The sequence below is a fragment of the Coptis chinensis genome, chromosome 9, assembly GCF_015680905.1.
Source record: "Coptis chinensis isolate HL-2020 chromosome 9, ASM1568090v1, whole genome shotgun sequence".
NCBI classification, from domain to species: domain Eukaryota; kingdom Viridiplantae; phylum Streptophyta; class Magnoliopsida; order Ranunculales; family Ranunculaceae; genus Coptis; species Coptis chinensis.
This window is the reverse complement of record NC_141464.1, coordinates 33,499,253-33,513,379: the sequence shown is the minus strand read 5'-3', so window position 1 is coordinate 33,513,379 and position 14,127 is coordinate 33,499,253. Positions and strand designations below refer to the sequence as shown.

General features: G+C 34.9%; 1 pseudogene; it reads left to right on the top strand.

Annotated features, from left to right (window-relative positions):
• The first annotated feature begins 8,070 nt into the window (after nucleotides 1-8,070).
• LOC147475638 (uncharacterized) lies at nucleotides 8,071-10,979 on the top strand (annotated as a pseudogene).
• The last annotated feature ends 3,148 nt before the right edge of the window (nucleotides 10,980-14,127 follow it).

The window sequence follows — 14,127 nt, the reverse complement described above, 5'->3', positions numbered from 1 at the left end:
TTGCACCCCACACCCCATCGGACCAAGTGGCACTTAATAGGTTAGCAACCATAGATGATAAATGGCGTGAAGCCCGCAAAATATCATAGCATGGCGGGGCGCGAAGGAGCCTCACTTCTTTATAGAAGTAGAGGATGACCGAAGATGACGAATAACATCGGGAGTGGGAGGTAAGTTTTTAGTTTACGTTGTGTCCGCTTATGTCCCAAGCAATTTAATTCTGCTAACCCCATAATGGGTGGAACTCTTATAGAGTTAAGGTCGGTTTTATTTCCTATATTAGTACGCGTTCGAAGTTTGTTTTGCAGATGTTTTACGAATTTCACGCGTTTCAATGGTATTTTTCCTACCCTCTTTATTTAAATGCTTTGAGGACAAAGCATGCTTCTTGTTTGGGGGGGGCATAGAAACACGTGTAATTAAGACATCTGCTAGGATATAAATATGTATAATATGCATTTGTTTTCTAGTGAAAATTTCAAAAATTCAAAAATATAAATAAATAAGTTATGCTATACACTTAGGAATATTGGTATTGTTTCTTTCTCCATGCTCTTAACAATCTAGAAGTCTCACGTAGCTGTTGCGTCAGAATAATTGTTAGAAACTTAGGTTAATATATAGGTAATAATCTTTACATCTATCTATAAATATATTACATGAGTATCTATGATTGTTAGCAGTAAGTTTCTGAAATCTAGGCTAGAGTACTTATTCTACAAATCCTGCGAAAATATAGCCTAAAGCCTTATATGAGCGAAACATTTGAGAAATGACACAAGGGAGAAATAAAATCCGGATAGAGAAATCACACGTCCACTTGCTTGATCACTAAACCATATCCTAAGCGAGAATTTAGGCCCTCTTTGGATCGATATAGCCAGAAATTCAAACCTATGAATTATTTTCCGCTTAGTTAAGCCCCTCGAGCCTTTCATTAGCCCTTCCATAAACCACAAGTCCTTTACCCCTGTTAAAAACAAAACAAAATAAAAAAATAAATCAACCCTACCCAATTTAGAATAAGTCCGAGAATAGAATGATGAAGAAAGAAGAAGAGAAAAACACGTGTGTAAACAAAAAATTAGTTAGTGCTTGAGAAAATAAAGAAAAATAAGTTTCCATCCAAAGAAAAGAAAAATAAAAATAGAAATAAAATAAAAACTCCAAAAATAGAATAAAAAAAGGAGTCAAAAGCCAAAGAAAAGAAAAAGAAAAATATGGCTAAGGATGGAAACAAGGTGTAGAAGCAAAAGTAAATAACAAGGTTTTCTCTAGTTACATAATATGAAGACTCTATTATCTCAGACTTGTCCTTTAGAATATCCATTTCCTTCCTTCTTAAACCATCTCCTAATCCCTGCAACACCTAATAAAGACCTTTAGCTCAATTAGGAATAGGTTAGTGTGATAGTAAGTTGCAGATGTGTTTGATCGACTCCGGCTTCCTGTGTGTCATTGAGATTGTAAGGTAAAGTGTGCCCACTGTACACTGGAGTAGCCCGAAACTTGAGTGGAAAAATTAGAGTGTTGTTTCTTGACTATTATTGTGAGAACCTACTTAAGGACGCTATTCCGAGTTCTCGAAACAAACCTTGCTAAACATTTTATAGTACTACTCATTGTGTATATGTTTATTGTAGATGATAGATTATTATGCATATATTAACTTAGGTTTCTGACTTGGTTATTCTTATTCAATTTCTAGAGAGATGTATAGATAATTGAGCATGAATAAGGAAACAATAGTTTTATTTTCTTAAATTCGTTGTAGTATAGATGAAGTTTGTGAGTACCTTCATCGGAAAACTCTCACGAGGCTATAACTTCGTCCACTAGGAATTCCTAGTGGTTTAAGGCCTTGTTGCATATGGTCAATGCAATCGCACTCAGCGAAACGAGAGTAGTTAGAACTCCATTTTTGGTCACTTATTCTAATTTCTCATCTTAATTTGCTTGAGGACAAGCAAAATGTTGTTTGGGGGTGGTTTGATAAGAGCCCAAAACTGTAGTTTTAACCCCTTAATAATCATACTGTTAGACCAATTATGTGAATAATAAGTAAGAGTTAATACTGATTACGTGTTTTTATGCATTTCAGGCTTCAAAGTCCATTATGTGCAGAAATGTGCCACTTTAGCGAGATAAAGGAGCAAAAGTCATCAGAACTTTCGAATGCCATATCTTTGGACTCAGACCTCGGATTGAGGCCTACCTTATGTCAAAACGACCGGCTCGGAAAGAGCTTTGCAATGGTCCAAGCCTTGACCCAATCAGAGGAGCAGAAGTAGACGAAAAGTCTGTTGAAGCGAACTGCAGCTGAAGAGGACTTTTTGGACTGAAAGAATTGGGTTTTGGGCCTGATTCTCTGGCCCAAAACATGGCTCCAAGCCCATGCACGATTTTTGGATCTGGATGTATAAAAACAAAAGTTTGACTCAGTGTTAATGGAAGTCAGGGGCAGTTAGGTTAGGTAGATAGTTAGACCTAAATTAGTTAGCCTCCATTAATTAGTTTTAGAACTTAGTTTAATTAGTTTCAATTCATTGTAGTAGATTAAACCTTTGAATCTTGTTCTTCATTTGATTAGATCAATAAAGTAGTATTTTTTATCAATTTCGATTTTGTCATTTCCATTTCTAGATCTAATTTCAATTCTTGTTCTTAATTCATTTTAGTCATTAATTTGGATTTCATTATTGTTTAATTAAGTAAATTTCAATGCTTTATATTATGTTTAGATTTAATTTAAATGGAAATGATTGCGGAATGATTCAAGGCTAAACCTCCATTAGAGGGGGTTGAGAAACCTTGATGAAAGCTTGATTCCAATTATCGGAGATTGTCGTAATTTCATTTCCACTCTAGAAACGTTTAGTTCACCATGAGAATGGGTTTAATTGTTCACATGCTAATTATTAATTGGTAGAAATGCCATGTGTAATTAGGGATTAGGAAGAACCGATTGTTTCAAGGTGGCGATTCAATTTGGATTACTGACGACTTCGCCGCTAGTGGATTAAGTTGAGTTAAGGTGGAATCAATCCCCCTCTAACTCCTTAACATCGAATCAACGTAGCATTCCCTTAGTTGTCTGATAGTCGACTAGTTGCATTTCGTGGGTAGTTGCATCGTAGTCTAATTCCCCTTCGTAAAGCTCTCATTGACTTAAGACTGATTTCTTAGACATAGAAAACAATCCATGCTAGGGAACTAGGAGTGGAACGAACTTCTTACTCCACATAGTGCAATTCGCATTGAGAGTAGAAGCTTTGATAAATATCTAGTAAAAGTTTAGTTTTAGTTTACTTACGTTTGAATTCATCGTTCATTTCGTAGGTAGACTATACATTTTACTTTTATCAATGACTTGCATCATTTACTCACTATGCAGGATGCCAAGCCAAGACTGATCTGATGGATACTATTTTTATAAGAATTTGATTTGGAAATACGTGATAAAAAGAAACAGAGAATGTCGCTGCTGATTATCTTTCAAGATTGCTAGTGGAAAATGTGGAAGACAACTTACAAATCTATGAGACTTTTCCTGATGAATAGTTGTTAAGTATATCATAAGTGCCATGGTACGGCCATATCACAAACTATCTTGTGACCGACAAGGTACCATTGCATTGGTACAAGCAAGAAAAAGAGGTATTCTTTTCAAAGGCTAGATATTATTTTTGGGATGATCCATACTTATTTAAGAAATGTTCTGATCAGATCATTCGAAGATGCTTCCAAGAGAGTTCCGTCAATTCTTACTATCTCCCAGCTTAATCTATTATTCTTTGCAGCAATGAAGTTAGCAACGGAGACTCATCCATTGGACTAAGCACTAAGTTGGTAAGGAATTTCTCTCTCTAAAAAATACTATTATTCTTGAACATGTTATTGATTGATTTTGTGGGTATATCACCTGAAAACCCTCACGAGACTATAACTCATCCTTTTTAGGGCACTTAAAGGTTTAAAGCCTTGTTGCATAAGGTAAAAGCAATCGTGATGCCTGCAAAAGTAAGTTAGGATTTTATTTTTGTTATTAGGATATGATTTTGATCACTTATTTCTTTTTTTAATCTTATTTGCTAAGAGACTAGTAAAAGACTAGTTGGGGTTATGATAAGTGCTCAAAACATGTATTTTAACCTTCAGTTATACCTCTTATTTAGCCATCTTATTGGACTAATAGTACTCGTAAGTTGTGTTTATGACTTTACAGGTGAAAAAGAGAGTTTTGAAAAATATTAGGGTTAAAGGGGTAAAAAGGAGCAATTTGGAGCATTAAGGATCACATGGAAGCTCATGGATAATTATGAAGAAGACCCAAGGTTTTGAAGCTATGAAAAGATAGGACTTGGACCTGTTTTAGAGCTTACTTGGAAGCCCAAGGCAAAAGGACCCGTTACTTGGACCAAAGCCCGCAAAAGTGGAAAGAAAGATAGAGCAAAAGAGGAAAACAAATTCATACGTCTGGGACGCATGAATTTATATTGTCCTGTGCATCCAGACGCATGGAACCACCTAAGCAACTCCACCTTTTAACGTTTTTGGAAATGAAGATCGATGGAATCGGAAGGAGGTCGATATGTAATAGGAAATTAGGTCCAAAAGCCCATGTTTTCAGATGTTTCTAGACCTCATTGTAAATTGATCAGTCCCCAAATGTGTGTTTAATTACCTTTGCAATACTTCAAATATGCCCTTTTTATGCTTATGGAACAAGCAACTTATAGCTTTTGCTACCTTTTGCAGGATACAAGCCATTTATGACGTATATTCTTAGTACATACATTTTAGCGCAAAAAGGAGTGTTATCGACACTGCTTGGGAAGATTCCAGCTAAGGAGAAAAAGTGTCGAAAAGTCAAGGTCAAAGTCAACGGTCAACAATGTTAGGGACTCAAAACGAAAAGACGGAAGATCATGTCCTTAACCCTAAAGACTAAAGATTATGTCATCAACTCAAAAGTGGGCACCATTAGCAAGCTTGTTCAAGAAGATACATAAACCCTAATGAGGTGTCATATTTCTAAAGGATGAGGGCAAAGTTGTAATATGTAAATGGTGTAGTATATAAGCTAAAGTGAGAGGAGAGAGAACTTACCCTAGAATTAATCTTTAGTCATTAAGAGTAGCTAGATTAATAAGTTTTAAATTAATAGTTAAATTGTTATTTACCTTATTTTCCATTTTCATTACTTAAAGCTTGAAGCTTTGTTGAATCTTTTTACTTTTCTTCCATTCAAATTGTGTTATCTTGTTTTCCATAACAATAGTTCTTCAAAACATCTTTTATTTCATTCATTCACTCAACCAAAGTTGGTTATACTCATTTTAATCAATCAAATGAGTATAACTGGCTAATAAAGTTACCTTGTTCATATCAAGTTCTTCATACTTTTCATTATCAAACAACTCATATTTCCATATTTTCAATATCAAAACAACAATAGCTAGTTTTAAACTTTATTATTCATCAAAAACAAACCCAAAAACAATAGAGGAATAAAAAAAGCAATGAGGTTTTCTCCATCACCATTCTTCCTGATAACTAAATTAAATTAAATTTGAAAATAGGTTGTTTAACATGCTAAAATAATTCTAATAAAATTATAATAAAACTCTCTAAACATGTTGGTAAAGAGGAGAGTAGTCGTGTTCGTACCACTCTAGTTGTACACTACTTGGATGCAAGTTTATATTAGAAATATGCTTTACTAGTGAGAGTCAAAACAGTAGATTTGAGGGTGAAAACAGTGAATTTAAATGACAAGAGAAGATATTAGAAGGGGTTTAATCCGCCATGCAATTCGATTGACTATTAGTTAGTACCGAATCGCTTGTGTTAATCCCTAGTGAAAACCAAGTCATCTTGGATCGAGGTTTCACTAGCATGAGAGTGTAGCTCCACCACAAATCTCTTTGGTTGTGGCTCTATAATCTAGTTCTCCGTTATGAGCTCTATCTCTAGACACTCATAACGAAGAACTTGACGTTTTTGATGCAAAACAATAATACAAATAGCTACTCATCGTCACATGGCTTCAAAAACCTCCTCTAATGGAGGATTAACCTTGTGTCATTGGAATCAAATTTAACCTCCTCTAAATTTTTTCCCCTAGTCGTCCCACTAAGCTTTTCATTAGCATTTTCATAAACCGCAAATTCCTTACCCTATATAAAAGAACAAAATAAAAGAACAAAAATCAGCCTACCTATCTTGAATGAGTCTGAGAAATATGATGAAATGAAGAAAAGAAACGAGAAAGACCTGTGGAAAACAAAAAATTTGTTAGTTGCTTCAAAAAGAAAAATAAGAAAAAGAAAAGAAAGTTTCCATCCAAAGAAAAGAAAAAGAAAAGAAAAAGTTAGAACTTCAAAAAACAGAATCAAAGGAGTCAAAACCCAAAGCAAAGGGCTAAGGATGGAAACAAAGTGTAGAAGCAAAGTAAGAACAAGGCTTTCTCTAATTACATATTTTGAAGACCTTATTTTCTCAGACTTGTCTATTTTGAATTCCATTTCCTTCATTCTTAACCTATCACCTAAACCATCCATAACACCTAACACTACTACATAAATGGTCATTAACCACGGTTGGTCAAATGGTATATACCACTGTTTTTCCAATAACAGTGGCTAATAGTCATTTACCACGGTACAGTTTCCATTCCCAATTTAGGTGCAAGCAAATACCACTGTTTACAGTATACGGTGGTATTTAATATGCCATATACCACAGTAATCACCTAATATTGGTAGTTTGTTTTTGGGTATTCATATACCCCACTGTTTCTCGAAAAAAGGTGGTTTATGTTTTTCGAAAAATCAAACCTACCGTGGATAAAAGGGTTTCCAAAACCACTCGCTAGAAAAACAAAAAAATAAAACTGAAAATAGGGCAAAAACGATTGAAAATAAATATTGAAGCTGTGTCAATATTTGAAAGAAATTCTATGTGATGAAACTCCCTCTTTTCAATTGTCAAAAGGGTTTCTACTCTATCTCCATCTTAGATTTCTTCAAGTTGCGTTCTTCATTTCGGACAAGGTTGATCTCTCTCTCTAGATACAGATGCAAGGTTGGTCTTTTCAAGAAAGTAAGTTGATGTTTTGGTTAATTTAATTTCTTAAACTTTACTGAATAAATTCAAGGTCGCCCTTTTCTTGTAATTAGGTTCTTGTTATTGAACTTGAAGATATTTTTCTTTGTAATTTATCTCTGCAAACTTTGAAGACATTTAGAGTATTTTGTTGTAAAAATACCCGAAATTAGGGGGATTACAAGTAGACATTGGAGAGCTAAAATTGAGTGGAGTAATTAAGGAAACAAACATTGGAGCTCCTACGGTAGGCAGGGGTTACACTAAAGTAAAAATAAAGTGGGAAAAATCATGAGGCAGAAAACAATACAATATAAAAAATACTAATCAGTACAAAACAAACAACATTGTGATAAAATCGATTTGGGGTATTTTGAAGTGTTCTTCATCTGTTTAGACTTTAGTAAGGTAGCTTTCGATATCAAATCTGAAAGCATCAAGAATCAGGATGCATAATCTCCTAGCTACTTCCATCCCTTCCATTTGCTGTTGCTAGATAGTTTTAACTTACCTTAGTTCATGCTGAAAAATGAAATCCACAACTCCCCAAGGCCTGTACTCATCCCTGTCTCTTGGTGATGGAATGTAACAGCTAGGTAATGACCTGGTGATGGCCTATAGTGGCATGTTGATTGCCTATATAGTGGCCTAGTGTAATGTCTTGACTTTTAGCCAAGCTTAGTTTGATAATTTGATAATGAGAAGAACAGATTGTCCCCACAGTGAGTGTTGGGAACCTTTCTAACCGTGGAACGTAGAAAAAATGATGGTTCTGGTTCCTAAATCATAGTTTTGGTTCCTAAACACTAACTTTTTAAACAAAAAAAACTGTGTAATTAGGATGGCATACCCCAGTTTGGAGAGGAATTAGGATGTTTGCTGCTTCAAAACAGATGCACGTTACTATGATTTGTTGAACAAGAAATTTAGTTAATACATCTAAGTATTACCCTGTCGGCAAGGATGGGCTGCACTTCTTCTGTTTTGAAGAAAATCTACAATGTAGGAAGGAAGGAAGAAAAAATTAGTTATACCCGAAGTCATAGTGTTTGTTCCGACAATGAGAATTCTGGTTGATACTGATCTTCAAAGAGGTCTCAAAGGAATTATTCCTCAAGATCTTGTTGATAAGCTATCGACACTTAGGAGTCAAATTTCGTTACTTGCAGAAGATACTGGTATGTCCTTATTACAACTGAATAAATCTTTCTTTTCAAATATTCGAGGAACTTTAAGGCTAACTTGCTTGCAGTGGATCTCGCTTATACTCAACTGAATGGAGCTCTTGAAAGATACTTGCCTGTTGTCCTTGGATTAACCAAAAAAGGTTTGAGAAATCACCTTAGCTTCATGCCTTACTTCATAAAAGAACATTTCTTATGTTTATGCTGTTTTGTGATTGAATAGTATATAGTATTGAGGACAAGGTGGAATTCAGATGGAAGAACTTACAAGACACACAACAAGTAAGAACTTTAAAAGACCAGATAGATAGGTCATAGTATAGTCAATCATATTGTTTCAAATTGATCTGTCATTGGATTTTAGAATTTGAATTTCACAAACAGGAAACATGTATAGCAAGCTCATGGCTTGAAGTGATATGTGTTGTATATATGATGGCAATTCTATCACTATTAGAGGCTAACTCATTGCTTTTTCCTAATAATCCCATGGATGCAAGCGAGAGGACTGAATCGGAGGGTTTGTGTTTAGTATACATATTAATACTGAATTTGTGTTATATGTTGGATTCCAAGAAGGATGCTATTGATTTGTTAATTAAGGCAGCAGGATACTTGGAGTTCTACTTTCGGGATATACTGATTTGTCTTCCACCAGATATTAAGTATGTTTGTTGAGCCTTTCAGTTTATGTAGTACCTTAGCTTCCTTTCCAGTTGATGATTGAAATTGAAATTTACGTTCCTAGGAATAAGTTGCCGAGGGATTTTCAGGAGGGCATTTTAGAGGCTCTTTCCATACAAGCACTAGGAGAGGCACTTTTTCCATTTTATTTGTCAAGTATTTTGACCTTATTTAATTGTCAATGCAATTACTGAAAAATGGTCTTTTTCATTAATCAGTTCCCTTAATGCGTATGAAAAAGCAAAAATAAGATAAATTACAAATTTGTATGTGGGGATAAATGTACTCATTCATGCTGTGTGTAAGTGTGAGAATTTGACTTACATACTTTTTGTTTTCAAATAGACATTCAAGCATTGGTTTTAATTCGTTTACGTATTATGAGGTTTCTAAGTTTGTAGAATTAGTTAACTTCTTTTTTCTAGTGGCAATTTTAATGTGTTAGAAATACATGAATCTTAGGTCATCAATACTCAATTTCCAAAACTTTGTGGAGTTTGGTTTGTTTTCTGAGACACTTGCTTTGCATTTTCTTAAGAAACAGGAACATTTCCAAATCAGGTCAGGGCTCTTATCTGAATCGAGTTCATGATTCTCTATTGAAGAGGGTTTTAAAGGGGGAAAATTATCTGAAGCTGTATAGCTATCATTACTTAAACAATGGCTTTGTTGTTCTTGTAACCACTCTGCAGGTTTGTCATACATATATCTTCCGTTTATTGTATTTTGTCTAATTCCATGTATAAGGTTGAACTATTTCAGTAATATTAGGATTGGAAACTTCTACTCATGTCTAGAATTAGATTAATAAGCATTCACTGTTTAGAAACTATTGGTTGGTCAACTTCTAAGATCAACTTCAGTAGCAACTTGAATTAATTTGATCCTCGGGAAAGTGTTTGTCATGTAGCATCACTAGAACCATGAATTGATGCTGACTTGAAAATCTCTTGCTTCAGAATATAAAACCGATTGGTGTCAATCCACCCTTTTACTAAAAGGAATTAAAAAAATTGGTCACGACTGTTATCTAATGTAAACCAATCTGACCGATCTGTAGGCAGGAGGTTTTCCAATATAATCCACTTTCACTCGTGGCCTCCACCAATTGAGTAAGTGTGTACTCTATGCAGACATATAGATGGAAGATTTTATCTTGATGCTATAGTGTTTATGATTAATGGTAAATAAACTATTTATAAATAAACTATATAATGTATAAATAGTTGTGTGGTGTGAATAGGTGTAAAATATATAACCACAGGGCAGGCAAGATGGGATATGTTGATATTAGAGAACAATTGGTGAGTACATTGTCTGTCTCGACATTTATATACATACACGTAGGCACTTTGTTAATTTGTTTGGGTATGATAAACCTCCAACCAAGAGTTTGCAAGATATGCATCGTATTAACCATGTCGTTTGCGTGATTATTTTGTAAGAATAGAAAAAAGAGTTGGGACCAGCTTTCAATGAAAAAAAACGAAGGTCTTCAATATGGAAAAGAGCTTACTCAAGAAAAGGAAAATACATTGAAGTTGCTATGGAAAGAGTGGTTGAAAAGATTGTAAGTTTTCTAATCATTTATTATTTATGTTTTAATGTTAGACATGAATGCTAATTGTTGTGATTTGGACTTGCTAAATCCTTGTTTACTTCAAAAATTAATTGAAGGATGTGCTGACTAAGGAAGTGGAGGAGAGGAAGGTAGTTACTGAAGGAAGTAAGGACATCTTAATTCTAGCATTGGGCACACCTGAGCATCCGGGAAGTAAAGAGTGTGGGTATTACATAATGAAGTTCATGAGAGAAATAATGGAAGTTTGTTCACATAATTCTTTTGAAAATAAAGTAGAAATTGTCATACATAAGCATTCTCTGTTTTGTGTTACTCTTCATTAATTATTTAGTTATTATATTACCTTTTGACCTTTGATCGTGTAGATGACAAATCTAAGCCTTAAAGATACATACACACAAGAGGAACTTGATGTTGTTTGACTTGAAATTCTTAGATTCATCCAGCATAATGGAGCGTTCAAGCCAAGCGTTGTGTCTTAGCTAGGTTTTGACCCTTTCCAGTTAAGATTCGGTACATGGTCGATCTCACCATTGTTTTGATGTCTTAGATGGAACAAGTTGGTCATTATTATATTGATGTTTTGGCCGGATGGAACAAGTTCAAACTTCCTTTAGGAATTCAATGTCTAAATTTATTTCTTTTGTTTGTTGGACTATGAATTGTTTATTTGAGCAATGTGTTTTTAAATCCAATGTGGATATGGTGAAAATGGACAGGTTGTAGGTTCCAGGGTTGAATATGATGAAAATCGAATAATTAGGGGCTTTTATTTATTTATTTTTTAAATGTCTATAAACCACGGTTTTTATCCAACCGTCATATATAACATCACTATTACCCACGGTTCACCTCGGATAGAGAAAACTGTAAAGACTATTAACCACGGTTCGAAAATCCTAATACCACTGTTTTAGCTAAAATCGTGGTATATAATAGGTACTTTTTACCACGGTTCTATTAGAAGTATTTGTCATGGTGGTTGTTACCACGGTTTGAAAATAGTGGCTAAAGGCGTTTTACCACTGTATATAACAGTGGTATATGAGCTTTTCTGTAGTAGTGTAATAAAGACCTTTAAGTAAGTGCATTCTAGCTTAGTTGGTAAAACCTTTGGGTGATGATACCAGAGGTCTGAGGTTCGAACCCTGCTACATATTATTGAGTTACTAATCTCTTTAAAAACAGGCTTGCCCAAATTGAAAAGCCTATAAAAAAAAAAGACATTTAGCTCAATTAGGAATAGGTTGGTGTGATAATAAGTGGCAAATATGTTTGATCGACCTCGGCTCCCTTGGATGTCATTGAGATTGAGAGGGAAAGTGGGCCCACTACACACTGGAGTGAGCGAAACCTGAGTAGAAAAATCAGAGTATTTTTGTCTTGACACATTTGTGAGGACCTATTTAGGAACGCTATTCCAAAAGTTTCATAAACGGACCTACCATTGCATTTCATAGTATAGTTCATTGCATGCAAGTTTATTTTTAGATGATTTGATTATTATGCATGTATTAACATAGTATAGTGCTATTATCTTTTCACACTTATTGGGCCAGAACTTTCATATTACCAAGACGGTGCTCAAGCAAGTTGAAAGAATCTGTGCTAAGTTCTTATGGTCTAGAAATTCTATTCAGAAAAGCTATCACCAAGCTAGCTAGAGGACTGTAAGTCAGCTAAAAGACGAAGGAGGGTTAGGATTTATGAACTTGCACAGATGGAATATAGGGGCTTATTGTAGACTGATCTTCAAACTGGTGACAAAGGAAGATACTATATAAGTGGATTGGACGTGGAAGCAACACATCAAGAAAAATTACTTTTGGTCTATGAAGGTGACACAAGACTGCTCGTGGACATGGCGAAGTATTCTGAATACAAGAGCTATTGCCAAAAAATTCATAAGATATACCATTGCAAATGGGAATGATATCTTATTATGGCATGATATATGGTGTTCTCGATCACCACTGATAGAAGATGAAGAAGCCAAAGAAGAGTGGACTTTCCCTATGAATACAAAACTTAGCGCAATCATTGAAAATGGGTCGTGGAATGGGGAAGTACACTATTTACAGTCACATTCTCTGAAAGAGGCTATTAGGACAGTGGAGATCAATAATCATCTTCCATCAGATATGATTGTTTGGACAGCACATCAGAGTGGCCAATTCACATCTCATAGTGCCTATGATGCATTAACCCAGATAAGAGAAAAGAAAAAATGGCACAAGATGGTTTGGGGAAGGTGTGTGCTGCCAAGACATTCGTTTACCACTTGGCAACTTTTCTCAAATAGTATCCCAACTCAAGATCGATTAATGCAAAGAAAAATCATTTCTTCTTCAGCTTGTTGTCTTTGCAATAATAGCAGAGAGTTCTCGGGACATCTGTTTTTTGAATGATCTTATTCGAAGGAGATGATTACAAGAGTCAAGCAACTACTGGGCATATCTACGGATAGCATAACAGCAAACAGAAAATGGTCCTCGATACAAAGACTATGTAAGCTTGAAGAGGTGGGGGAAATATACAAAGTCTTTTTTTGTGCATCAGTTGATAGTATATGGAGGGAAAGAAATGCTCGCAAGTTTCAACAAAGCTCTAAACCAGCCAAGATGCTATTTGAGAAAATGGTAAGGGAGTTAAGAAGGTATTTGAAAGTTCTGAAACTGGTAATAAAAGATTCTATCACTACTAGGAACTTATTTCACCGTCTTAACATAGAAACCCAATTGAAGATCCCCAAGGTTTACTGAATGCTCCTAGAAGCCACCCCTTGGAAAGCGAGTTAAAGCAAATACTGATGGTGCATTAAGTAACAACGGACCAGGTCATGGCAGTATGATAAGGAATAAAGATGGTCGAGTTTTAGCTTGTTTTAGTGGAAGTACAGGTATCACTCAGTGCTCTTTCAAGAACTAAAAGCCATCGGTGTATTTCTACAAAGATGCCTTACAGAAGGATATAAGGAAGTGGAGATGGAATCTGATTCCTTGAGGGCAGTGAAGGCCATCAACAGTCTGGAGAAGCCACCATGGTACTGTCTGGATATTCTTGAAGCCATTGAGTTGAAAAAGGAAAATTTTACCTATATATCATTCTCGCATGTGTATAGAGAAGTAAACATAGCGGCAGATTTTTTAGCTTCTTCACATCAGGGTAATTGTAATATTTCTTTCCAATTTGTCCCTCCATTAGATCATATGTTGCAGAGTATTGTAAATGATGATGCTAGAGGACAAATTTATGTAAGAAAAGGTTAAATCAATACAAGTGGAGGTCTGCCTACCCTCAGCATAATTTTTTAAAAAAAAACTTAGGTTTTAAAATGAGTATTCTTTATTCCTTGCTAGTGAGATGTATAGACACCTGAGATAAATTAAGGAAATATTGTTTTTATTTCTTAATAGTTATATTATATATGAAATTTTTAAGTATCTTCTCTGAAAACTCTCATGAGACTAAACTCGTCCACTAGGGTAAACCTAGGGGTTTAAAAGGCTTGTTACACATGCTAAGTGTAATCCTGATTCCTACGAAAGTGAGTTAGGATTTTTATTTTTG